Source organism: Vespa mandarinia, chromosome 7, assembly GCF_050613455.1.
Source record: "Vespa mandarinia isolate Hongniang chromosome 7, ASM5061345v1, whole genome shotgun sequence".
In the NCBI taxonomy this organism is placed as follows: domain Eukaryota; kingdom Metazoa; phylum Arthropoda; class Insecta; order Hymenoptera; family Vespidae; genus Vespa; species Vespa mandarinia.
The window spans coordinates 8,502,805-8,529,969 of NC_140816.1; the positions used below are offsets into that span (position 1 = coordinate 8,502,805).

The window sequence follows — 27,165 nt, forward strand, 5'->3', positions numbered from 1 at the left end:
CTGAAACGTACTTTTCACAGTAGGAAGAGGTGTATCTGCTTGTTACGACGCTGCCAAACGATTTTTATATATCCCACGTGGTACGATTATTCTTTTCCCTCTATTTGACAAAGTGCAGATAATTTAAGAGAAACGAAAATTATTCACGCACGAGATTTATCAGACACGAGTGATAAATATAAGAGATACGACACGAGTACCTCGACGAATCGCGTTCGACTGGATTGGCATTTAAGTTTTGCCGATAAAAGTGCGATCGATGGCCGAGGAAGCGCCGGCTATTCGTATAAAAAAAAAAAAAAAAAAGAAAAAAAGAAAAAAAAAGAAAAAAAGAAAGAAAAAAACCAAGAAAAAAAAAAGTAGAAGCAAAAGGGAAGAGGCGCGTCGTATTTCGTCATCGAACTCTTCACGATGACGATCGGTTCTTGCTATCTTATCGGGAAGGTGTCAAACATCTTCTCCTTTTTCCCCCTCGCTACGTTTGCTTTCGATGGTTAACAATTACGTCTCATCATTGGTCATCGGAAAGAGTCCTGTTACTGACCTACCGAAGCGAGATTTCCTATTAGCAAACCTCTCATTCAAATTTTTTCGTGTCATTTATATCGTATCATTCATTTATGATCGTTATTCATTATTGCATTGTTATCATCAATTGATAGAAAATAATCGAACGATTATATAATCTTTATAAGCATTCATTTCTCTTCGTTTCTTTTCTTTTTGTTTGTTTGTTTGTTTTTTTGCTCTCTTTTTTAAATTTATTTTTCTTTTTTCTTTCTTTGGAAACGTTATTATCAGAAAAATAACATAAGAGCTATAGTTACGAACTGGTACACTTTCACCGAACATATCACATTAGCTTTTCCAGAGTAAAGTGGTCGAGACAAGTATTCGAACCGTTTCTTCTACGGATTCTATTTACTTAATGCAAGTAGATAGACATCGGTAGCTTCCAGCATGGCGGGTATCGAACGAGCACGCTGGGGGATCCAGTATCATTCGTTATATGAGTTAATGACTCTCGAGAAATCATCGATTGGTCCGTCCCGAAGTCGAGACGCCTCTCACGCGCCGTGAAAACACGCCTTCTCACGTACCGTAATGGACGAGATGTTAAGTGCGTTTTCTCTTACGGTGAATTGCGCGAATGTCCTCGTACCCGAACACGTGCGAAAGAAACAGGATATTGGCTTCATTGAAATTATTTTTTCAAGAAACGTACATATTGATATTACGAACGAGAACAACGAAATATGAATCCTTTCTTCAAAATTAAATCAAAATATTTCTTGCATATCATTTAGAATTATTCCAAAAGGACAATAATCTACATTGTACATATGTCCGTCACAAATTGATCTAATCCAGAGACTAAACTTGATGACATGGAAAATTCGTTTAACCCGAGACGAAAGATAGTGTCTGTGATTTTTAACCCTCTTACTCTTATCCCTACAAGTCCATCTTGTCATGGCCTTCCATTAATAATTGATTCTATTCACGCAATATCGTTTAAGTAAGAGCTATGAAATAGAAAAGATCGATGTCATTCTACGATGAAAAAAAAGAAAAAAAAAAGAAGAAGAAAAAAAGGAAAAAAAGAAGAAGAAGAAGAAGAAGAAGAAGAAGAAGAAGAAGAAGAATGCAAGCCTAGCAGAGATTTTTTTCCAAAAAAATGAAACCATCGATTAAGTTTGTAAGAGAAGGCGAATAAGCACGTTCAATTAATATAATGTAATTGTTAATCCGATTAGGGACAGATCTTATTCCATGATAAAATATCGAATTCATTTATTCACGTCACATTACCAAACATAAATATCTTATAAAATAAAAATATTAGAGAAAATAAAACGAGAGGAAGAGAGAGGAGCTTTCTCTATTCGAACGAACATAGCGTAACTATCGAAGAATCGATGACGAATGTTTTCTTAGACGGATCGGAGTCATTCGTTTCTATGATCGAGATCATCGTCGTGAATCATTCGTGATCCTTTTCCGTGGGTGTTCGAACACGGATAGGCCACCGAACAGGCTCTATATGATTCGATCGTACCAGGTAGGCGGTAAAGAATATCGATAAAAGCAGCTCCCGCGTAATCGTAAGCGGATTAGGGATATAATTTTGGATTATCTCACGCAACGAAGGAAAGTATCTATCGGTGGCATTGAATCATCGGCCAATGAATCATCGTTCTGTCAAGGAATTCGATGATAACGTTTGAGGAATTAGAAAGAGAGAGAAAGACAGAGAGAGAGAGAGAGAAAGAGAGAGAGAGAGAGAGAAAGAAGAATCAAGCTACGGTAGACAAACGTGCTTGTGAATCTCTTATCGTGATTTTCTTTTTAGTCGATAGTTACATGTTTTTACGAAAAAAAAAACCAGACGGAAATCTTCTTTCATCCGTAGAACGTATTATCGCGTTGTTATCTTTAATACATATTACGTATTCTAGAATAGTAGTAGACGTATCAGAGGATAGGAATTTACTTGGGGAAATCTATCGAATTTTAGATAAAACATTGATTATATGTAAAATTAATAAGATAACGTTCGATCTCATTTCGATATTTTAATAATTCTCATTTGATCATTAAGAATCGATAGAAAGTCGTTAAGAAATTTTTCCTATCTTATTTGATTCACGGTAGGCGAATTAAATAATCGTAATAATACTCTAGGAGCAGGTAATAAATATCTTCGATGAAATTAGCGAGACGTATTAATCTTCTTAAACTATTAAAAGACAGATTTCATTTTCTCCTAGTAATACTTATGACACTATAAAGTAGTTGAACGTATTCTTAATGAAGGAATAAATTCACCTTTATTCTTCCTTTTTGTATTTTCCATTTTTTTTCTTCCTTTTATTTTTTTCTGTTTTTCTTGTTTTCCTTTCTTTTTTTCTTTCTTTCTTTTTTAATCTCTTTGGCGGCACGTCTATAGAAAAGAGTAACGATCATACGTTTACGACTTAGTTGCGATACATACGAGTTACAGTAATTGCCTTGTTACTGTGACTCGATCAACCGTAGATCTCGCGTTAATAGATATCGATACTACTTGGATGAAAAAAAAAAAAAAGAAAGAAAAAAAAATTGATTCTATAATTGCGATTAATTAACGGTACGATTAAAAGAAACAAAACGATCGAAAAATATGATCGAACGAATGAAATTAAATTTAAAAACAATTAAATCCAACATTTAATTATAATTCTATTGAAAGGTAAAAATTGTCTTAATCGATTATATCGAATCGATGGCTACCAAAGATGATTCCTGTGAATCTCGATTATGAAGAAATTGCAAACGATTCACTTTGGGAAAATACTTAGGATGTAGATATCGACGAATCGCAAATAATTCACACGGTAGTCCGTTTGACATGAGTCGGACTTTGCTCGACGTGAGTCACTAATCACGGGCATACATATATATATATATATATACTCATCAGTGGCGCCTGTAACATCTTGATAAAACTGTGCAGCGACATTGCGTGAGTTATTTCAGATATCTCGGCGCCTTTTTAGCGTATATACCGTCATTATTTTATTATCGTTCATTATTCGAGGATAATGCGTACGAGAATTTAAACAAATTGTTACATATTTTTATTCTATTTTTCTTGTACGTATCTTAAAAATATAATACCTACCAATTCACCAACACATTAACGTTATCCAATCTCGCGATATAAATCTGACATCTTGCGGGTATGCTCTGAGAAATAAGAATCATTCTTTTGATTTACCGGATAACGCTCCCTTTGCTCTTTGACTTAATTCGACTCGACTCTTGGAATTTGCATGAAATGGTGATAAATGCGCGAGCTCGAGTTCGGCGTAAATGACGAGGCTGAACCTGAATCGCGGCAAACATAAAGCTTTCTCTCTCTCTCTTTTTCTGTCTTTCGAGTTACACTGGCCCTCCGGGCTGGCGGATAAGTGTCGGAGAAAATATGAAGGAAAGGCTTACCGTATAGAGAGTAACATTACTCTCCCTCTTGTAAATTATATCGTAACACCTGGATATATCTACTCCTCGGGGACGAGTACGAAAGAAGTTGTCCCATTATCAACGGAACATCTTTTTCTTTTTCTTCTTCTTTTTCCTCATCTTCGACTGTTCTTTTCTCTTTTATTATTAGACGAGATCCATATGAGAACACTTTACGAGGAGTCCCTTCTTCGCGCGTGCAAACCACGCCACCCTGCTTTTTACTCCTTCTCTTTTATCTCTATTCCAGAGAATTAACCTTTATAAATTACTGTTATTACGTGTACGCCTAGTGTATGTATATTAAAGGGATTGGTCTGACTACATCGACTAAGTCGAATAACGAGAGAGAGAGAGAGAGAGAGAATGTAAAAGCTTGACTTCTTCTTAATGAACCACGATGATAAAGAAAAATATTCCTCTATATGTTAATATTTTCCAACTTTACAAGATAAGTGGTTCTTTTATTTCTGTTCTGCTATCTATATTTTTCTTTTTTCTGTCCGATACTACGAATACCAAGCATTCTCCGTTGTTGAACTTTTTTATTTCGATATTTAAGAGAAGATAAGGCAGCTCGTACTACGTCGAGCCGTTTTCGTTCGATTAGAAAATCGTGTATTATCGGCAAATAATCATTTTTGAAAATAAATCTAGAAGATGATCTTTTAAAAATCGAAGTTCGATCGAACGTCTTGACCTTGAGAGAACCGGATTTGTGAAAGCATTTGAAGAACGGATATTTTTCGACGGTAACGTTTTTAATCGTATATAGTTGGAAAAAAAGGAGGAGGAGGAAGAGGAGCAGGAGGTGAGACGCAAATTGGTAGCAAAACTCATTCATGGCGTCGTTTGTGAATGGTCCTCTTCGTCGAAATCATCGAGCCGAGGTTGGTATATATCGGTAAAGTAAGGACTGGTTCCAAAACCAGACACCAATTAAAGCGGCACCGACAAAGATGATGCTCCATATTTATTACGTATTAAGCAATTCTGAACATTTTTCTTTTCCTTGTCTTATTTTCTTCCTTTCTATCTTTCTTCCTTTTTCTTTTCCCCCTTTCTGTCTTTTCTTCCTTTCGTATTTTTTATCCGTCAACGAAAAACCTGAAATTCTTGTTTCTTTAAAGATACTGTTTTTAGTTTGCCACGGTGACATCCGAGGATCCTTTCATTACGAATACGTTCAATTGCTTTCGATTAAATCGCTTTTCATCCGATAAATCCATTCGAATTTAAATTTCTGATATTTTTTTATTATTTCATTTTATCTTTTCTTTTTTTTTACGAATACGACAGATTTATTATAATATTATATATATGTATATATATATATATATATATATATATATATATATATATGGCATTTTCTAGAGAGAAAAAAGATACGGTATCGGAAAGATCGTTCTCATTTCAATTGAGTGAAACATTGTCGGGAATATTTATCTTAAGCATAAATTTATTCGAAAAGTACAGGCGAACATGTTAAAAGCATTTATGGCGTTTATGTAGATGCGATAGGTAGAAACGACTCGCGGATATCTGACATGGCACGCCACCGTGGAGTTAATTGAATGAAACCGATTACAACGAGGAGGACGTAATTGCGGACAATTAGGAAACATTACGGAGGATTTAGAATTATCTACGGTCGCTACTACGATTACGCGTGTCTTCCTTTATGTCTTCTTATATTCTTAATGTCGATAGAAGAAAATCAATTTGGAAAATACGAAGGGTTAGAAACGAGGCGAGTTGAAATAAAAGTTAGGTGACATCGATGATTAGAAAAAGAAGAAAAAAGGAGGGGGAAAAAAAAAAGAGAAAAAAAGGAAAGAAAGAGGAAGACGTCGGGAAAGGATGACGTGCAAGATCCGCCCACGTTCGCGTTGTTCGTGCTTCTTTGGAAGGCACCCAACAAGAACGTTAATGTCTTACTCCTACGAAAATGACACGGTGAATAAAAGCGAATGAATTACCTTCATTATCGCGATATATGCGGCGCCAGGAGGCGCGAGAAATCTAGGTAGCGATGCCTACATACTGACGTGCCAAATGATAATGAGTACAGCGAGACAATGGCTCGTATAATGCTCGTACATTAATTGTTAGAGAAATCAGGTCGAGTTATAGTTCTATGATTATTTTCTATCCGCTTCATCGAAACTCGATTGATCTTTCATTTGGTATTTCGAAAAATATCTCTATCTTATTGAATACTTTGATAATATTCGAACGTTTTCTTAATACTCCATGATATAAAGTCTGGTTGATTTGAAAAATCAAATGGGATGGCCTTACATTTACCTATTCGCTAGCAAAAGTCAACGTTACGACCTACTCGCGGAGGTAACTCCGTATTCGTAATCGTAAAATGATCTTTGGATCAATCCCACGATGAAAAAAAGATTTAAGCGGATTGAGTTATTCAGTCAAAGACATTTAAATCGCACGGATTTATTATAATTTTATTACGAGCTTTACATTCGCTCGTTCTATGTCTTTCTTTCCTTTCTAGAATCTAGGCTCTCTTGTTGCATATGCTTTTTATTACCACGATCGATATCGAAACGCAATAACGTAACTATCGATTATCGAGAATTATTTATTAGTTTCGTTCGCTAAACCCGATACTTCACGAAGCAATTGGAGGTTTATTATCGATAAGAATTTGAACTGAGAAGAGATCATAAAATCGTAATTTTCAAGTTATGACGTTTAACAACCCTTTCATCCTAAAGATAATAACGCATTATTTATGATCTTCTTAAACGTGTACTCACGTTAGGCGGACTTATCTTTGCGTGTCCAAAACGTTAGTAATTTCATCGCTGGTATCGTTTATTCTTCGTTTTTTTAATCAAGGTAAATGGACGCATTAAATTTTTTCACGGTCACCATGCAGTTCTCTGCACCGTCGGAGAGAATCCATGATTTAACATGAAGTGCATAAATCATGAAACCGCGAAACGAAGTAAAAACAACGCGCAACACCCGCGCTTAAATGCGAACCGTCGACCAAAATGGTCATGCAGGAAACCGCACTCGGACATATTTACTGTCGTGTAAATGTTTTTTCGGCACTTTGCATTGCCCCTTGCATACGTACATAATACGACCTACGTGGATTTAATAACGCGTGACGAGCGAACAAAAAACAAGAAAAAAAAAAGAAAAAAAAAGGCAAAAGAAGAAAATAGTGGGGAAAAAAAGTAACTGGAAAAACTAGCAAAAAATCATTTCGAATCTATACTCGTATGGAAAGTCAATCACTACAACCGTGGCGATATTATTTTCACGGTTTATTAATTCGGCATAGATAAGAGCATTCACGAGCTAAGTAAATTCGTAAAATGATATTCGTGCCATTTGCCGACACGATTTTAAAAGCTCGCTCGAGCACGACAAAAAGAAAGCTGAGGTGGAGGGAAAAAGACTGTCAACGACAGGAATGAAAATGTGGGAGACATAATGATATCCACGATTTAAGCAGATAATTATACGTGTAGCTTATCGGAAAATTAGTTGTACGAATCGAATTTAATTTAGAAAGGGAAGGATTAGCGGAGTGACCGTAAAATTTCATCCAAACGCACCAAAATTAGCCGCCAGGCTTGCCTTATTACTAATTAACTGATTACGAGGAATTTCTTAGATGGAGATAACGAAGCTCGATACATTATATAATTTTACGAGAGTGACAGAGAGAGAGAGAGAGAGAGAGAGAGAGAGAGGAGGGAGGGGAAAGATTATTTCTACATTTTTAGAACCGCTTATTACTGATAATTTGTTTTCATTATTTCAACAAACTCACGCAGTGTAAACAACTGAAGAATTTACGTAACGAATTATGGAACGTAATGAATTTTCTTTTTTTTTTTTCTTTTCTTTTTTTCTTTTTTCTTCTTCGTTGCCACGAAGCACGAACTCGCAAGTGAGTTGCGTCAACGAACGTCTGCCGTAATGTCAACGACTCATTAATTAATCCTTTGCTAATGACGTTAAAAATTCCATTTACTACGAGTAAATCATTAAATTAAAGATACGTGGGAACAAGTCTGTATGTTTCTTCGATCTTATACAGCATTGAATAAAACAGAAGGAAAGAAAAGAAAAAAAGGAAGTGGAGAAACTATAAAATAAAGGGAAGATAATTTTTTGTAAAAGATGCCTCGAGGTTTATCACGTCGGTCATTAGTTCACGGTGGTCCAACGAAATAAAAGTCAACGGGGAACATGCACAGACACAAGAACAAGAACACGAGCCTGCTTGCTCTTGGTTCGCGTGTGCACACCTTGGCGACGCCGGTATATTAGCATAAATGCAGCCGTTAAATCCGGATTCAAGGGTAACGACACGCGAAACTCGGCCACCAGCAATGCTCTGCTTTTCTAAACAGATAGTACGAAGTAGGAAGAGACAGAAAAACAAAATAGAAGAATCTAATATGTAAAGCATCTTGATGAAACGTCACAGTAGGAATCTACTTTATCAACTCGCAGACTTGAAGAACATAAGAAATCGAGGGAACACGTGTTCGTGAATTAATTATTTTATTGTAAAGCACTTAACGAGCCATTGATCAAAAGAAAGATAGCAAAAAATGCTCTCTCTCTCTCTCTCTCTTTATCTCAATAAAAGTAGAGAATTCGTGCAATTTATTTTCCGCGTATCCGGCATTGGACTCTGCGCGTTAGTTAATCGCATAAATTTTCCGTCGATATAATAGTACGAACGGCGACACGTTCTCCACGTCGTTTATTCGCATTTACCTATTTTACATGGGTGTTGCCACACACCACTAGCGTTGATGTTACAACGTCGGAGAAGGCGAAACTGTCAACGCACCTTATTTACGATTTATATTCTCTAATAACGACATCGCCATCGACACCAGAGTCTTTCCTACGGGCAATTCGACGAGCCTTTTGCATGAAAATCACGCAGGCAGGCACGCACGCACGCACGCAGCCACGCATGCACTTACGCATGTACCAGGATCTAAATGTGCTTTCGGAATATTATCGATGATATACTACACGTTACACTCGATCACAAGGAAATTATATTTTGCCGTAAGATAAAAAGAAAAAGGTAAGATAAAAAGAAGACAAAGAAAAGAAAATGAAACGAAATGAAATGAAATGAAAGAGATCTGCCCGCTGAAATTCCGCGGAAGTCGTAAGCCCTTTTTAAGATCGAGTTCGTGCCGACGTACGTATTTATCGCCGTTCGAACGTTCATGCATTCCTGCCACGAAGGAAACTTTATTGTTCGATGTACGAGACAAATCGGCGTTTGAGTGCGAGCATTTCGCGATAAACTTTCCTTACAATATTCCTACGCTCTTTACTGTCGAGCCAGTAGTAACGATAACTGCCATCAAATTGAACTATCTTTTATTTTTCCTACAAAATTTAACGACGAGCAAAGGAGAACAATTGTTACAACGGTAAGCTATTACGTTTGTTGTTACGACTCTTACAAGAGCCACTCGTAAATTATTATCTATATGTTTTCGTTAGAATGAAACGTAACGATGTACTTTCGAATTCTCAAACTCTCTTGAAAATGGTATATCCACGCGTTCACGGGCAAAGGTTTATCGAGTTGCAACACATCGGTGTCACCGAACAAACAGTTCCAACACAATGCTTCCTACAAATTTCTCACGGAACGGGATGGTTTTCCTGTCGACGGAGAACGCTTCATTTGCATCACTATGAAACTCATTGACTTTGTCAACTCGATATATTCGGAGACCGGAACTTTCAAATTTCTCATGTTATCTCTTAGTTTTCTTATTATCGCTATTTATTTTTACGTTTCTATCAACGCTGACATTATCGATTAGCTTATACGATTTATGATTTATCGAAAACGTGACTCGTAAAAGTTATATTTATAATTTCTCTGAGAGATATTCGTATAATAGCAACAATGGGTTATCTTTGATTCGACATACCTTACCAGTGAAAGCTCACTCGATTCGATATTTATGTAAATTAAGAATATCGAATAAATATTGAATTTAAAGAGCACAGTATATTTATCAATGTAATATTATACGCGATTTAAATCTCCATCGAGTAAAGTTACTAATATTAACATAAATTGAACGGTAATGGAAAGTATCGCCTTTTCGATAGAATTAATGCGACATTAAAAGCAAACGAATATTATCCTCTGCTTAAGCTTCTCAAAGGTCTATCTTGCATAAGGTATTCCGCAATCTCGTCGTCTTTTCAACGAGAGCGATCGCTTTCAACGAGGTAAAATAAAATTGCAGTAAAGCAGCCGTGTGGCCTACGTTTCTATGAATCATCGTTGGTCCAGGTCTCCGATCTCTCTCGGGTACAAGAACTCTGAATCGTAAGTCAGAGTAACTCGTGAGAGAGAGAGAGAGAGAGAGAGAGAGAGAGAGAGAGAGAGAGTACGGTGGCAGAAGTAGGATTCTTGAATAGTTCGGAGGCGTGAGATATTGTTGGCAAGAGTAATCGTGCTGGCGATCTACCGACGTCCCCAAGATAAATCGATCTCGATGCGATCTCGTCTCGGAAAGAAGAAAAGAGAGGGAAAATAGAGATGCATGGTTATACCGCGGCGGTTCTCCGTGGCATACGACAACAACGATAATAATGGCCACAGTCTATTTGTGGTTGTCTCGTATGTACACGAGCCGCCCTTGTTGTCGGTAATAGTTATAGGTACGTGGGGTACGTTAGTCATGCCGATAGAGTCACAATGGTCGATAGCCCGTTGGGATGCAGAGGCCGTTCATTCAATGACTTTTCCTTCGAATATAAACTCGATTCGAAGAATTGAATGAATTTTCCCTTTCTTAAATCGAAGAGAGATAAATTCATTCAGGACAAATTTCATTTTATGAGATCGCTCGAATCGTGACGTGGACTTTCAGAAAAAGAGAGAGAGAGAGAGAGAGAGAGAGGCCAAATGTGTTACAGGTGTTCTGCTTAATTTTAAACGCGAAATCGCTGTCAAGTTAACTCATACTGTCTTCGAGAAAGATGGAGAAGCAATTAAAATTACAATTTCATGGCTTAATGCCCCGTAAAAACGCTCGTCGAGCGACTTTGATTTTGTGAAGGAGGGCACTGTTTTATCATTCGATGATGCCGAAAGCGAGAGAAACGTTCTCTCTCTCTCTCTCTCTCTCTCTCTCTCTCTCTCCCTCTTTCTTTCTTTCTTTCTCTCTTCTCGTTTGTCCCTCTGTGAGCAACCCACGGATTATTGCACCACCTTGCCCTTAATCCCATTATGAATAAGTAATGGTCCTCGTATGGTGTTCAAAAAGCATAAAAATATTGTGTCAGATGGTAATCTTTATCTCTTTTTTTCAAGTAATTTACTACAACTTAGCTTGTAAAATGATCTTGCACGTTTAACGCCTGATTATGGATAGCTAATTAAATATATCACGGCTGACATCTATTCTATATTTGAAACGACTGAAGTCAACGTATCACAAAATATTTCTATGATGTAACACCTCGACCGAGAGAAGAACTGTTAACTTTCCGACGATTGCATCAAGAATGTTAGCCGCAATCTTGTCGCATATTAAAAATAATTTATAGAACGATGCAAGAGCCGCGCGCGCGAGTATGGCGCCTGGCGCCTCTCTGGTCGCAATTTATACATGCAAATTACGAAGCTTAGAAAACGTTAGACTAATGTTCCTCCTTTCCACATAGGTCGTACTTGAAAGATTTCCAAGAATTTTCTTTAGAAGAATGTACTTTCCCTTAGACTCTATCATAAATTCATCTTTCACTCTCAACTTATCCTTTTATTATTTCGTTTTACGTTGAGGAATCACGTGGGAGGCTCGTTCGAGAAAGAAGAAGTAAAACACCGATCTCGACGAGTTCTCTCTCTCTCTCTCTCTCTCTCTCTCCCCCTCTCTCTACAGGAAATAAAGACGAAAGAAAAGAAGAAGAAGAAGAAGAAGAAGAAGAAAAAGAAAAGAAGAATAAAAAAAGAGAGCAAATCCGTTCCGTGGCAACAAATTAGCGTATAATCGAGGCTCGCGTAATGCACTCTTTCGACGATTACATCGATATAATCGCATTTAGCAGTACACGGAGCGACTCAAATCTTATCGAGCGCGAGAACCGCGCCATTACGCGCGACGCTTATATAAAGCAAGCAAACCAGCCAGCAGCGCAGGAGCTACGGCAACCGACGAATCAGGCAACGGAAAGCTGCTGGTCCGCAAGGAATCGCGCAGCCTCCGATTCCTCTCTCTCTCTCTCTCTCTCTCTCTCTCTCTCTCTCTCTCTCTCTCTCTCGGTCTCTCTCTCGGTCTCTCTCTTGCTCTCGCTCTCTCTTTCTCGTTTGCTCGTGACGTGCAGACACACGGTCACAGCTGCGAAAGCTCGCTGCTCTAATCTCCCGTTCCGATAATTTTCACTTTGGGACGTTGTGTCCATGATTTATTGCACCTCCTTCCGGCACACGGTCAGCGATAATGTCGATGAAGTTCTTTCTGGACACACCGGCGGCCCTCTCTTTCTTTCGCCTTGCCATTTTCGTCTTCGTATCTTGCTTTCTTGAAATAAGAAGGAATTTAAAATGTAAGAGCGTAACGAATCTCCTTGGTCCTTATTTTCTTCTCATCGCGATAATGAACGAACGGTAAGAAGACGTGAACGAGAGATAAATCATTTCAAGGACAATTTCCACGAAATTTTCGGTATTTATCATTATTTTACTGAGAAACAATTATTAGCATACTCTGGATTTCGTTCGTTATTCAATGGCGTTTAATAAGTCGAATGCGTCAGGCTTGAGAAATGAAAGCAAATCGGTCGATGAGATTATTAAAAAATAAATTCAACATATAAGAAGTCGTTTTTGTTTCTTTAGAGAGAACATACGTAAGTAGATAGGTATTATCGAGGTTCTTCACTCGTAATGATACTTTCAATCCAGCGATCTAATTACAGATTTCATTCCACGATAGATCCAAGGCCTTTATCGAACCGACGATATCCATTAATCAAAATACCGAGGGAGAAGTATTAGAGTAAGGCTTGGACGTAACGAAGAAAAAAATTCTTCTTGATCCTTTTATTAATCCTTTCGTCATGACGTCAGTACATTTTTGCACGACTCCTCGAGTAAGAGCTACGAGTGTGGTAAGAAGAAGAAAAAGCCATGTGCCCTGGGTGACTATGGTCAACGAAGCGAGCCGTGAGTAACAGCCGTTAGGTGTTTCGCGAGATGATTAAACCGGCATCGTCGACCGCCCTCTCATTATCCCTACTACTCTCTGTCTCTCTTTCACTTGCACGCACACACGCGCGTACACACGCACGCTCGAGATCTTTATGCTTCTTTTTTATATACCTTCTTCTGCCCCCTTGCATAATGCATAAACAGGGTGAAAACACAAGGAAGCTGTAACCGCGTAACGTCATTACGGAGTAAAGTGACTGCAAATTTACCAGAAGCCCCGGCGATCGCATACCAACTAGTAGGCGCGAACACCATACTTTTTATTATTCTCTAAAGCATTCTTTATTTCTCTTTTCTTTTTAACTTCACTTTTTGTTTTCATTTTCTTGCCACTCCTCCCTTCCGACCAAAGCTCCTACTTTCGATTTCAAAAGAGGGACCTAAAGTGTCGATGGATAATCGTCAGTTAGTACTCTGTGATTTCGTTAGGAACGATAAAGATGGAAATATAATCGGACGATCGATTTGTTCGATTTATTCTTTATTCTATGACGATCGACCATCCAGCCGTAAAATGGTCTTTGATGATCCCTTTGATAATCGCACCTTTATAATTTCCCCGAAACACAATGATACCAAATTGTATATCGATTTTTCTTAATATCCAATTTATTCATCGATTTAATTAATAATTGTTGCGCCATAGGAATATTCTAATTATGTCGGTGGTAGGAATATGTTCCTCTTCGAACGTAAATCATAATTTCGTAATGGTACCCATAAAAGTCATAAACGCCAAATATATTCCTCTTCGAAAGTAAAATAATATTTATGCGAATGAATACACGGGATGTTCTCGTCGGACTCACTATCTCATCCCCGAGACGTATTCTACGAGCCCTCTGGGTATTACTTAACATGCATGAAAACGTGCTGATACAACGCGCATGTACTGTCTACTTCTAACGTCTCACTGTTAAATGATAACGCGGTTACGCGCGCGTGCAATCTATCGCACCGATGGTGTCTATGTTCCTACAATTGCACTCCCTGGACAGATAACACGAACGGATCTCAATCTTCGAAGCAAATTGGACGACGAGATTATCTCTTAATTATTGCGTTACACTTGGAATTATACAAACAATACGATAATAACAATCTTTCTTCGTATTTTAAATTTACACTTTCCTTCGCATTAAGATAATTATAATCTGAAAGAAACATGAAATAGAATTTCGATCGATACTCGATGACTTACCAAACGTTTTTATCTCATTTCATTCTCCAACGTCATAAATAAACACTTTTAAAGGCCATTTCCTACCCTTCCCGTTTTTAACGACGCCTTTTACAAAAGTGTCATCGAAAAAAAGTGACAAATCGGTTTCTCGTGCGTAAACTTCGAACAGCGACGCATTTTATTCCTCGCACGTGTCATTTTGACACTCGCATTAGCGTAAAAGAAGGCGAGATGAAATCGCTATACCGAGCTGCGACCAATCGGAACGCAGTTGGGTGGAAGTTGAAGGCTCGTAGATATGTGCATATATATATATATATATATATATATATATATATATGTATATAATATACATATATATATGTATATATGTATATATATATATATATGAGACGGGAGCGAAAGCTGCCAGATGACAAATCGTTGCCAGGCCAACCTGACAGGTTACACTCATTGGCCGTTATAACGGTGATAAATCGCTTCGGTACATCGGTACCTTTATGTCCGCGAACAAGATGTGTGTGCATTAGCGAACCTTTTGACATTATTCTTACTTTATGCGCCTTTGTCTTTTCACCGAGGCAATTTAACTCCCGGCATAATTGCAATTAATTATCTCTCTGAGTATAAGTACTACCGCTGCATATCTTTCTTTCTCTATTTCTCTCGTCTAGCGTTCGATGCAAAGCATTCGTGGCTGGAAAGCATTTGTAGCCTGCTGTGTAAACAACCATTGATGAATCGTATCGGCTTGTAAGAGCAACTGGCAAAAGTTATTTAGAGTACGTAAATACGTGTATCTCGAGGAATTTAAGAAATATTTAAACCGTAGATGTTAAACAAACGAAAACACGAATATATTTGCTCTTACCCGATAGAAAATATTATTATTAAACGTTTTTAGAATCTTCTTTTTAAAACTTTACATAATTGAATTCAAGTTACAAGGATTAAGTAGATTTAATAGCTGGGATCAAAAGAGGGATGCATCGTAAGTTCAAGACTTTAATCTTCGATTATGAGATAACCAAAGGAATAGGATAGAAAATATTTCTTTGCTCGTACCGGCAACGCGATTTTATCGCAAAAAGCCCTCTGAACTTTTTCATCCTACACCTTGTCATTACGTACTTATTTATTATTACTCCCAATTACTGTAAGTGATACCACCGTCGAGTATGGAACTTGTTTCGTAAATGAAAAACAAAAGAAAAAGAGGATTGTTAAAACGAACCTAACTCGCTTCTTGAGAGAACCCGAGAGATATAAAGAGAAAGGAAAAGGCTTTAATTAAAATGAATATTAATTATCCTCGCTATCGTATAATCCGCGTGGGTAATTCGATAACAATCTAGACACAAAATAAATGCGATCATTATGTATTCATCGGACGTTTAGATTGGCATTGTACGTATTAACTTTTGACTTTTGTGCGATGAAATAAAAAATTATTTAATTAATCGAAAAGTTCTTCATAAAGACTTTCAACAAATCTTTCGTGATTTTTCATTTTATCCGAAGATAATGAAAAACAAAAGAAAAATGATTTTCTTTAAATAACGATATCTTTTCTTTCTCATAATTCAATTCGTTATTTCTTCAGATCGAGTGAACATCGATAAGACACTTATGGAGATTATACTTTCAAGGAATTTTGCGTTTACAAAGACGACACCATAGAAGCTTCCGCGAGCGTGGACCTTCTGATAACGAATCGACTCTTATCGGTTCATCATGCAACGAACGTGTGAATAACCGATAGGCGAGTTTTCGCAGCGAGTTATCGAGATTTTCCACGATCAGCGATAAAACCGATCTCTCGATCTTTCGGCATATATATATATATAAATATATACATATACATATATATATATATATATATACGTATGCATGCATGCACTTACTAGCACAAGATCATGTTCTCCGAAATACTTCTCGAGAGATGCAATCTCCATTGAAAAGTTCCAGGAAGAGAACGAGTGGATAAAAAAAATATTGTCGAAGAAGGAACAGAGGCAAGTTCGTAAAAGCTAAGAATTCGTGGGCGTGGGCGATCCATCGACGGTAAGAGAACGAGAGTTGAGAACGACATGAGAGATTTGATACCTCTGCGATGCATTTAACGATTCTAGAAGTGTCGCGAGAAGTGTATCCCTTTCTCTCTCGAATGTATATTAATACGGTTCGTGAGACGTTGGAAGGAGGTTGATTGAATATGTCACATGTCGAGCTCATAGATCTCTACGACGCCACGCAATGCACCGGCTCACAACACACATTTATATATACTTACACGTCTGACTGGCGCTTAGACTTGGCAATGCATTACCAGCAGCTTATCGAGGAACGACAGTCCGAGTAAATCAATGAACGGGACACGCGGCATGGCTAATAATAATCGCGAGGGCTCGTTATTATTGTCGGTATGTCTTTTAAATATTAGATGAGAGCATTGCCACGAGATCGATCGTTTGCTAGGCTGGCGCCAATGATTATCTCGATCGATCACTTTTCAGATCAGCATAGCCTGTTGCTCTTTTATTCGTTTACACGTTGACCGTGTCTAATTTCATCTGAAAGCAATTAAATAACGAGCTATATATTTAAGTGATATATATCGCACGTATAAATATATCTCTGTTTATATAGACGTATTAGAAAAGTATTATCAACGCGTAGAAATGTTTAGAAATGTTCTTCTCGTATAAACGATATAATATATGTTCGAGTTATTTCGATAGTATGAGTTGCAAGGAGAAAGCGTTTCTCTATTATTTTTATTTTCTCTTTCGTTTGTTTTTACTTTTTCTTCTTTTACTTTCTTTCCTTTTGTAGGAACATTTGACGTTTATTATTTTCTCGTCGATACATAGCCAACTTGGATAACGAGAGTAGAAAGATAGGACCATGGCTGAGAGCTTACGATCGACGTAATCTTGTTTTCCGTCCGCTCGTATATAAACTTTGTATAATATCGTAGTGCCCACATACTGTTACGGCGATTTCAAATATGCGTGGAGAGTCGTAGCGGTGTATGTATCTATTTTGTAGAAATGCGATCGTGGGACGCCTTTATGCGTAAGATTCGATAATTTCAAAGGCTGCGAAACATTACGAGTTACTTTGGAAACGTTATCGTTCAATTTTTCGTTAGAGACGAAACGAAATGTAGAAATCTAGTCTCAATCCTCTTTTTTTCTTTCTTTTTTAAATTTATTTTATCTCTATAATGAGGTATTGAACTCGTTTTTTCTTTTTTCTTCTCACGTATAATTCTATCATTGTACGCCATTATTTCGATGATATTTCCTTTTCAATTTTGTGTTCATCGATTTATTTCATCGATATCTCATCAACAAGTGGATATAATCTTTTATCAACATTCCTTTTCGTAATAATCCTTATAGACGTCATCCTAATGAAATAAACCATTGTACGATATTTCAAGTAACATATTTGGACCTTTTTATTTTTTTCTTTTTTCTTTTTTAGGGCGAAGGGACGATACATCGAAAATCATTTTGATGATAGCTTAACGAGACAAATGGGTCCAACTTTTTTTCTTTCGAGCTTTAAACGCTTTATCTTATGCCTTTCAACGTGGGACCTCTTAAATCGAGCTTACGTGATCTTCACCCTCGTAGATCACGATTTCTTTTTGATTTGTCATTTCATTTTGAACAAGGGCGATCTGACGACTCTTTTACCTTTTTCCGGCAGCATTAGAGCCAGCATCTCGTTGTAAATGAACCGTAGTATGAGAAACTTCTTAGCATTCTTCTTAATGAGACACGTAAGAAAATATAACTCGTTCGTATTAATCGTACGTTTAGAAAAGTCGGAAGTGAAAGTTGCAAATTATGAGTCCTCGTGGACAATGAATTATTTCTCAAACGTGTATCGAACGGGAATGAAATTAAAAAAATATTTTCTTTTCTTTTTTTCATTTTCTTTCTTTTCTATCTTTTCGATTACTTCAACCGCAAAGATTATATTTAGTTTAGTAAAGTGACGTCGCTCGTGTTCGAGAAGTGGTTAAAATTCGACCAAGAAGACAAAAAAGAAAAAATAAAAGGAAATAATAATAAAAAAAAAAAAAGACAAACAAACAAAAGACAAAGAAAAAAGAAGAAGGTATCCAATACTCGAGTCGACATTCCTATTCACGGAACATGATTCAGAAACAAAAGATCTCACCCTTTACCTAAACAAACGTATCCCTTAAGGGACAGGATCGAGGCGCGAGAAGTATCTCGTTCCGTTTACACTCGAGTGGCGCTACGTGCTTCTTGAAAAACGATTCTCACAGTAATTATATGGATCTTCGAGATCTCGAAACGTAAACTGGACGGACGCGAGCAAACGTTCTTCTCGAGATTGGAAGAAAGGCCGCACCGACACGACGACGTGTTTGCGTTCTCTGGCCCACGCATATTGTCTCGACGTGCTACGTGAAGAATCTTCGACCCTTTTTTGCTTTTTCTTTTTTCTGTTTTTTTTCTTCCTCGTTCATTTCTCTGCCCCTCGTTCTCTCTCTTTTTTCCCTCATTCCTCCTCCTCCTCCTCCTCATCCTTAGTCTTCATCCTCGTCTCCTTCTTCTATAACATCTTTCGTATTTTCGATTGGCACGAGCTCTCGAGAACAGAACGTGCCGAAATTTTGTAAGGGTGCTCGAAACCCACCTACTTTTCGACGACTTTCGAAGGTGACGACCTTTCGAAGAATCGAAAATGCACATACTCGAGGAAACCTTTATGAAAAAAAAAGAAAGAAAGAAAGAAAAAAAAAAAAGAAGAAACGATCGTATTTCGACAAACAGACTTTTCCTTTTTTCCACGATAGAAAACATCCTAGAATGTTTTCTATATTAGTTTATTCGAAGTATCCACTCGAGTGAATGCCCTTTCTTTTCTTTGTCGAAAAAAAAGAAAAAAAGAATCGATGTGTGTTCGTGCGCGTGTGTCATTGTAAATATTCCTACAAGTTTACTTTGCCGTCGACGTGTTCATAATCGAAATCGTTTTATTTCTTTGTAATATTCTATACGAACAAAATATATCGCTGAGGGAAATAATTTGTTTATTCTTTTTTGTTTGTTCTTTTAGATAGATATTGTGGACGATAAAAAAAAAAATTGGTCTATAGACGAGAAAGAAGCAATGGTAAATCTTTGGTGACATCGAACCGGTCAGAATACGATGCATGAGTATGCTTTAAGTATCCTAATGAAACGAGCGACATGAAAAGTGACATTAAGGGAGCCGTTTCGCGATAGGAACGGCACTTTCATGGACGCATCGCTACGATCGAAACTAGGCTCGCTCGTTCGACGACTTTACGTTTCTCTCCTGAATGAAGAAGTCGTTCGATAAAGCTCCAAGATATGCCGTTCGATGAAACTTTCAAGGATATCGTAAAGCTAAGAAGAGTGTAATTAAAACTTGGTTTATGTGCGATAAAAACGTAATAAGCTTCACGCATGCAATCCTTAAGACCCAAGCTAACATTTAATATCATCGACCGAACGCATGGAAACGTGAAATGATACTGAGAAGTCAAAATCAGGATACAAATTTTGCGGTTCCTTTGAAGGATTTTTTCTTTTCTTTTTTTTTTTTTTTTTTTTTTTTTTTAATAAGACCGTATATATTTATAAAAAAAAAAAAAGAATCTTTTAATATTTCACAGAAATGCATATGTATACATGCATATACATATTACAGATTTAAAGAATATTTCGAAATGTCATTTAATCGAATGACCATTGATTCAAAATTTTTCTAACGATCGTACAGCATCGTACAACGATTCGTACGATGATTCAACAATGATTCTTGTTCGTAGAGAGAAAAAAAAAGAAAAGAAAAAAAAAGGAAAAAAAAAGAAATTACAGAGCAAGATATCTCAAATATTTCTTTGACTGTTAAAATAGATAGAGGAAAAGGAGTATTTGAAGAACGAGTAGAAGAATGTGTTATCTCGTTAACGAAATACCAGATCTCAAGCTTTGTAATTCGTTTAACATGGGCCATAGTAAAAGGCACATAGTCCAGTTTGAATGCACGTTAAACGAACGCATTCCTAACATTGTCACACGGCACATTAAGCTTCGTTGTTGTCAACATGCGACCCATTTCAATTCGTCTCGGCTTCGAAAAAAAAAGAAAAATTAAATGTATAAGGTAGATCGTTCAATTACAATATCTTGCGAAAGAGGCAAGTATGAATCGATATTTTTAAACGATATCCATTCGATTACAATAAAAAAAAAATATATATATATATATATATATATATATATATATAAACGTGACGTATAAACGTCAATCAAAAATTATTAAAGAGATTAAAGGTTTAAGAATGAAATTGACCGATCGCGTTTTAAATTAATTATAAAAAAAAAATTATATATCTTGACATTGGTATCGATCATGTCGATTTCTAAGAAGAAAATAAAAGCTCGAAAATACCGAGAGACAAAGCAAAAAGAAAGCAAGGAGATGGAAATGGAAGTAGAAGGTGATCCATAAGGGCACGACTATCGCGAAAGGCGCGGAACGACTTTACGTGGCTCGTTTCTTGACAGGCTCTCCTTCTCTCTCTCTCTCTCTCTCTCTCTCTTTGGAGAGTAGCCGTAAGATCGTGGGCAGCGGTAGAGACTGCGCCCGCCCGGAGTCGGATTACTCTGTCGCAAGGAGCGAAGAACGACGGGGCCACCCCTTTTAACGGTGGGTGCCTTTTTTCGCTGGCCGATGGAGAAGCGTCTCTAATCGATCTCGAGTCTCGAGCGGCGACCCATAAATTTGCTCGACACCGAGGAGAAATGCTTTATTGTGACGTTTTATTTTCGGCCTTTCCAACTCGCCGCTATTTTACATGCAAGTATCGATGGACCGAGAAGGAAGAAAAGAGAACGAGAAAATAGTTGACCTTTTCGACGTCTAGCCAATTTTTATTTCTTTTCTCTTTTTTTTTTTTTCTTTTCTTTCTTTCTTTCTTTTACAGATAGGTACCTATAGGATATTTTATTTATTTATTTTTTTTTTTTATTTTTTTTTTTCGTTAGAAGAGAGAACTTCAAAACGAAAAAAATTCAAAACGTCGGATTGAATCGATTGAGAATCAACGAATCGAGATGATTACGTGTATCGATTGCGTGCTTGAAATATTACTCGATTATATACGGTCGAGATGTGCTCGAAATAATGAAAATAGAACGGGGCCGGATCGAAGCGTAATTTCTCGAACCGTTGGCTCGCCTAATTGTATCATTTGCATAGAATAAAGTGATCCATCAAGATCGATCGCGTATCTTTGATCCCATAACAACAGTTTATATCGTCACTGATATAATTTGTCTTCAAACTAAAGTCCTAATTAATAGCTTATTTCTTTTCTTTTTTCTTTCTCCTTCTTCCATTTATTTATTTATTTTTTTTTTTTTTTTTAACAAATAATTTTATTTTCAGAAAACTAACAAAGAAGAGACCGAAGAAATCCATCTTTAAACGATCCCAGTTTGATGACTCTCATTAATAGTATTTATAAATCCTTGAAAAAAGGAACTCGCGCGTTAATTTATGAAAATGTATGTTAAGCATTAAGACGAGACACCATTGCGAGATTGCATCGAGTTGTGGGTCCATGTGGGACACTCAACGTTAAAAACATTCCAGCGATTCACAAGCAACGATTTCAAAGTTCATCGATTAATTAAAAAGTCGCTTTCGAAGGGCGACACCTCGTCGTGATAACTCTCCGTGCCACTTTCACAGTGATTTTTTTTTTTACACGTTCGCATTATAAGCATTTAGATTCGAATTAAATTTCGAGAGAAGAAATTTTTCTCTCTCTCTCTCTCTCTCTCTCTCTCTCTATGATAGGTCAAAATTATTACATCTGTCGATTGAAAAATAGCGTTCCATGTAAATAACTTTTATTTTATTTTTTTAATTTTTTTTTTAATTTTTTTTTTATTTTTTTTTTTTTTGAATAGTCCTACAAGGAAAAATTTGAGATAAATATCTGTACAATAATATAACGAGCTATCGATCAATCGATCTATCGTAAAGATTAAGAATTATGTATACGATATAATTATCAATATATGTTTATACTTAATGAATATTTAAAGATCCTTTCAACGGGTTTTATTAACTATTTTGCCGTCACACTTGGCTAAGATCACTCGTAGCCCGGTTATTCAACATGGTTTAAATCTTGGATTAGAACGTGAATTACAAACGAAGGAGGATGTAAATGACGATGCTTAAGCCTTTTAAGGTCGTAATTTTGAAACGTTTGAGAAGATGTATACGAGCACAGAAGCCATATGCGTCCTCGAAATGGCAGTGAAAGCGACAGAAATGTGATACTCACGGGGATTAGAAGAGGAGAGTTGAGTTGTAGTAAGGGATGTCCTCGCGTGTAAATCAGTCGACAAGGTCGAGAAAAACTCGCTCGAATTCGAAACACGTAGCTTGTTTTACGAGCCGAGGTACGAGAGAACCGTACTTGTAAGCTCTCGAGTTCGCTTCCCTAAACAGAATAACACGTGGTCGAAGAAAAGTTTTGTGAGAAAGAAAGGAAGAAACTAGAGATTCGTACAGAACCATACTATTCATCTTTTCTCTCTCTCTCTCTCTCTCTCTCTCTCCTTTCACTTTTTTTCCTTTCTTTTTTCTATTTCTTGTTTTTATTTTTAACGCAATACGAGCGTGTTCCCGTTCCTTGTTTTCCATTGAAAAAAATATAAACAAAAAATAATCGTTTGAAAGGTGAGCCTCGTTACACGCACGTAAACGAGATTTGATTTACGAGCTTACGAATTCTCTTCGTTTATTCACCGTGCTCCTCCTCTCCGTGATTTCTAAAACAGTCACGCTTGATACTCCATACTCAGAATCAGTCAGATCGATTGTTCTTTTCTTTTGGGATGAGGATTACGGCGTACGGTTGTTCCTATTACGTTCGATCGACGATCAAAATTCAATCGAGCGATAATAATAATAAAATGTTCCTTTGATCATTTTCGTTGAAATAAAAAGAAATAAAAAAACGTCTATCACGATGGCCATGAATTCGAAGATAAATTCGTAGCTGACAGACATGGCGAATAAAGTCTTTCGAACAGAAAGAAAAATATATACATCGTCGTTCTTTTCTGCTAGTCCAGAGTCGTGTCAACATGATTCGGTTATCTACATCTAGAGAAAAAGGAAGAAGAAAAAACGAGGCGGGGGAAAAAGACGAAATAAAAAAAAAAAAAAAAGGAAAGAAAAAAGAAAAACATCATGCGAAAGTCCATCGTAGTACACCTCGAGCTTTGACGAAAAAAAAATTCGACATGTGTACGGACGGTGGTCGGTCAAAAAGAGAAAAAGGGTGCTGACCCCTCGCTACGGGGTGCACAGCAGGGTGCCGTTAGCTCGCGTCTTTAAACTCTGTTTTAAGCCTATCTCTGAACGAGGTCCCGTTGCTCTCTCTTTCTCTCTCTCTCTCTCTCTCTCTCTCTCTTCCACTCCTTCATACACTCTCTCATGTTAGTTCGTGTTTTCTAGGTGGCTTGCCTTGTACGAGATTATATGTCCTAAGGGAAGAGGATCTCTTTGAGAAATCCCGCAGGCATATAAATTTCTTCTCTTTCTCTCTCTCTCTCTCTCTATGCATTTCTATATTCCTAAGTCGCGTGCTTACTTCAATTTTATCGAATATATAATAGAAAAAAAAGGAGAGAGAGAGAGAGAGAGAGAGAGTACGTATTTCTCATATAAAACGTGGAAATTTCACAAAAGAAATTATTGTGATAAAAGTAAAAATGAAGTGTGAAGGGAAATAATTAAGAAGGAGGATAATTAAAACACCTTTACTTTTTACGATTATATGTTTATCTTACTGATGCAAATACAAAATATGTAATTATGTAAAACGCGACAAGCAATATATAATTAACTACTCGTTCGTGTCCTAATTAATTACCATAAATCTGTACTGTAAGGTATGAACAATCTTCGAACGTTTAATGTACGCAGAAACGTTATCCGTTTTCTGCCTCGACGAGGTAGAAAATTGTATGCGAAAGTAAAATGGCGTATATAGAAACGGTGGTAGGCCAAGCATGTATATATATATATATATATATATCTTTCTCTCTTATCCATACTTGTCGCAGAACTATCAGGAGCTTGCGATTATCGATTATTCGTAAGATCCTGCCGAGAGAAGAGGCTATAAATCACGTCGTTGGTGATCGTTGCAACGGCAACGATCGTTCGCAGCCGTGTATGAAGCAACAAAATTCGACGAAGGACTTTACGTGCGACCGCGTTCTTGCGTTTCTGGCGCCATTAAATGGCAGGTCTGGCCAATAGCGGCGCATAAGTGCCGGCAGTCGTATTTGCATACTCAGTTAGCGGCATTCCAGACGCTGAGGTATAAGAGTTAGGCGTGTAAGTGCGGAAGAACGCCAAAGATATCAATGGAAATCCGTTCCGTTCGGGGAAAATCATCGTGTTACCTGCGAAACGTTCTTTTCGATCTCCTTTTAGCTTCTTTCTTTCTTACTCTTTTTTTTGGTTTTTTTTTTCTTTTTTCTTTTTTTTCTTTTTCTTTTTATCCTCAATAGCACAGTTCAACGTATCGTAGCAACAAAACGGTCTGCGCATCGTTCTATCTTCGTCTCTTCCTATATTTTTTACCTACATACGTTTTTTTCTTTCTTTCTTTTTTTTCTTTTTCCTTCTTTTTCATACAACAGATAATTACGCTACTACTACCTGTTCGCGTAGTTGTTGAAGTGTGACCGTTTCGTGTGATATTTTTAATGCCATTAAATGCTTAATTCAGTCAATAACTATTTGCTGTTTGTGCATTTGCTTGAATAGCAAATGCATAGCAACGGTCAACCATGAGCGACCCTAACTTCCGTCATTCTTTGTCAATAATTTTTCCAAATGCCAAAAGATCATAGTTTTTATTTTTTTCCGGTAATTTCTGTAACGTTTAATATTCATTCCGTCCGGTGAACTCTCGCTTTATATAGAAATATATACTCTATTGAGGAGAAGAAGACTGGGAGGGGAGTTGTAACATAATCGTTACTCATCAGGGAAAATGCAAATTCGAGAGAACGTATGTAACTCTTTAAATATATATACTTTTTTCTTGCTGTCACATTAGGGAAGGTCGAACATTCGTCATTCGGATAAATTATTACGCATATCTATCGGTATCAAAACGTAAATTATTTTCTTCGTTCTCGTCGAGTGAGAAACGCGGGTTACATTTCGTATTAAACGAAGGAAATGAGTTATCATGTCCGTTGAATTATTTATAAAGGCTATTGAATTAAAATGCTCGATATTCAAGGCATTCGTCATATTACGTCAGGGGGTATAGTGCGATAAAATTTAGACGCTAATTCATTTGTATCTTCTCTTATAATCGCAACGTAATTACTGTAATTTAAGACTATGAGCTTTATCGTACCTGCGATAAAGGTCATAGTCTTAAATTTGTATGCGCCATATACAAAGCTCTCTCAGTTTGTTCGTAGCTATGAATAAAATTTTACGAGGTATAAAATGATTTAAGATCAGTCATATCGACGGTTAATACAAATATTATCTTACTCTTATCAAATGGAAAAATGTTTATCCAACCGTTCATTATCAGCCGATTATCGTTTTAAGGAATTCGATAATTCGTATATCGGACGATGTAAGTACTTAATTAATTTACAAACATTTCCCTTTCTTCGCCGAGACGACGAGATAACGATTAATTTCGTACGACGAAGTAACATCGAATGACTCGGGATTGGTATTTTCTCAGAAAATGACATCATTAACTTTGCTCGTGAACGATGTGACGTTTTATCATCGTATCCTTCTTCCGTATCTTCTAACGTATTCACGAGCATGTCGCAAATCTCTAAGCCTCTTAACTGAATAAAATTTAGACTCTTTAAGCAGGCTAGCTAGTTAGCACGCGCGCGCCCCGCAACGTCTCTGTAATCCGTATTTACTCGTCATAAGTTTTCGGAGAATTTAGAGACGAACGATAAAAGCCGACAGGACAGTCGTTTAACGCGAAAGTGCTCGCGAGAGAACAACGGTAATAATTCCAACGAGGATGCTAATTTATGCTCCTAACATTTTTTTCTATTTATTTATGTATGCATGTATGTATAAAATGACTTTTAATGTCAAATCCAATGACGATCGATCGATCGTAATACCAAATGTAAATTATTACCGTTTACGTATGTTTGAGAAAAAAAAATATCGCTGAATATGCACGAACGATCGATCGGTATTAACTAATAATTCATGAAAGTGTACGTACAATTAACAAAATGTTCGAATTTTCGAGCAAAATAAAGGTCGATTTCGACTACCTCGATAGAGTCGCTCTTTTTCGAACGTAATGGCGAGCCGAGACCGTCGTCATCGTGGGACGATTTCTTGCTCGGATTAAGCAGCGTGACCAGGCGGATTTTCCCTCGTGGAATTCGAGCAACAAGTTCGATGAGACTCGACGAGAAATATATTAGAGGATAAAACCAAGGACAAAGAGAGAATTATCTCTCAAAGATCTTTACGAGTTCATTCGAGAGGATTATCGACGATCGTTCTAGAATTCGATCCTTAATGACCGAAAAATTTCTTATTTCTTTCTCGTTCTTTGGTATTAGCTCGACTGACAAAGGATCTT

The 27,165-nt window shown here is 37.0% G+C and overlaps 1 protein-coding gene across 2 annotated transcripts in view; it reads right to left on the bottom strand.

The window, feature by feature from the left end:
- Positions 1–27,165, bottom strand: part of LOC118443507 (uncharacterized) — a 63,480-nt gene that overhangs the window by 12,011 nt on the left and 24,304 nt on the right. The window contains exon 1 of one of the 2 annotated variants that reach the window (XM_085658341.1): positions 3,985–4,070. The exons of the other annotated variant lie outside the window; for it this stretch is intronic. The gene's annotated coding sequence lies outside the window, so the exon portion shown is untranslated. Of the gene's footprint in view, positions 1–3,984; positions 4,071–27,165 lie in introns of those variants that run through there. 2 annotated transcript variants of the gene reach the window in all.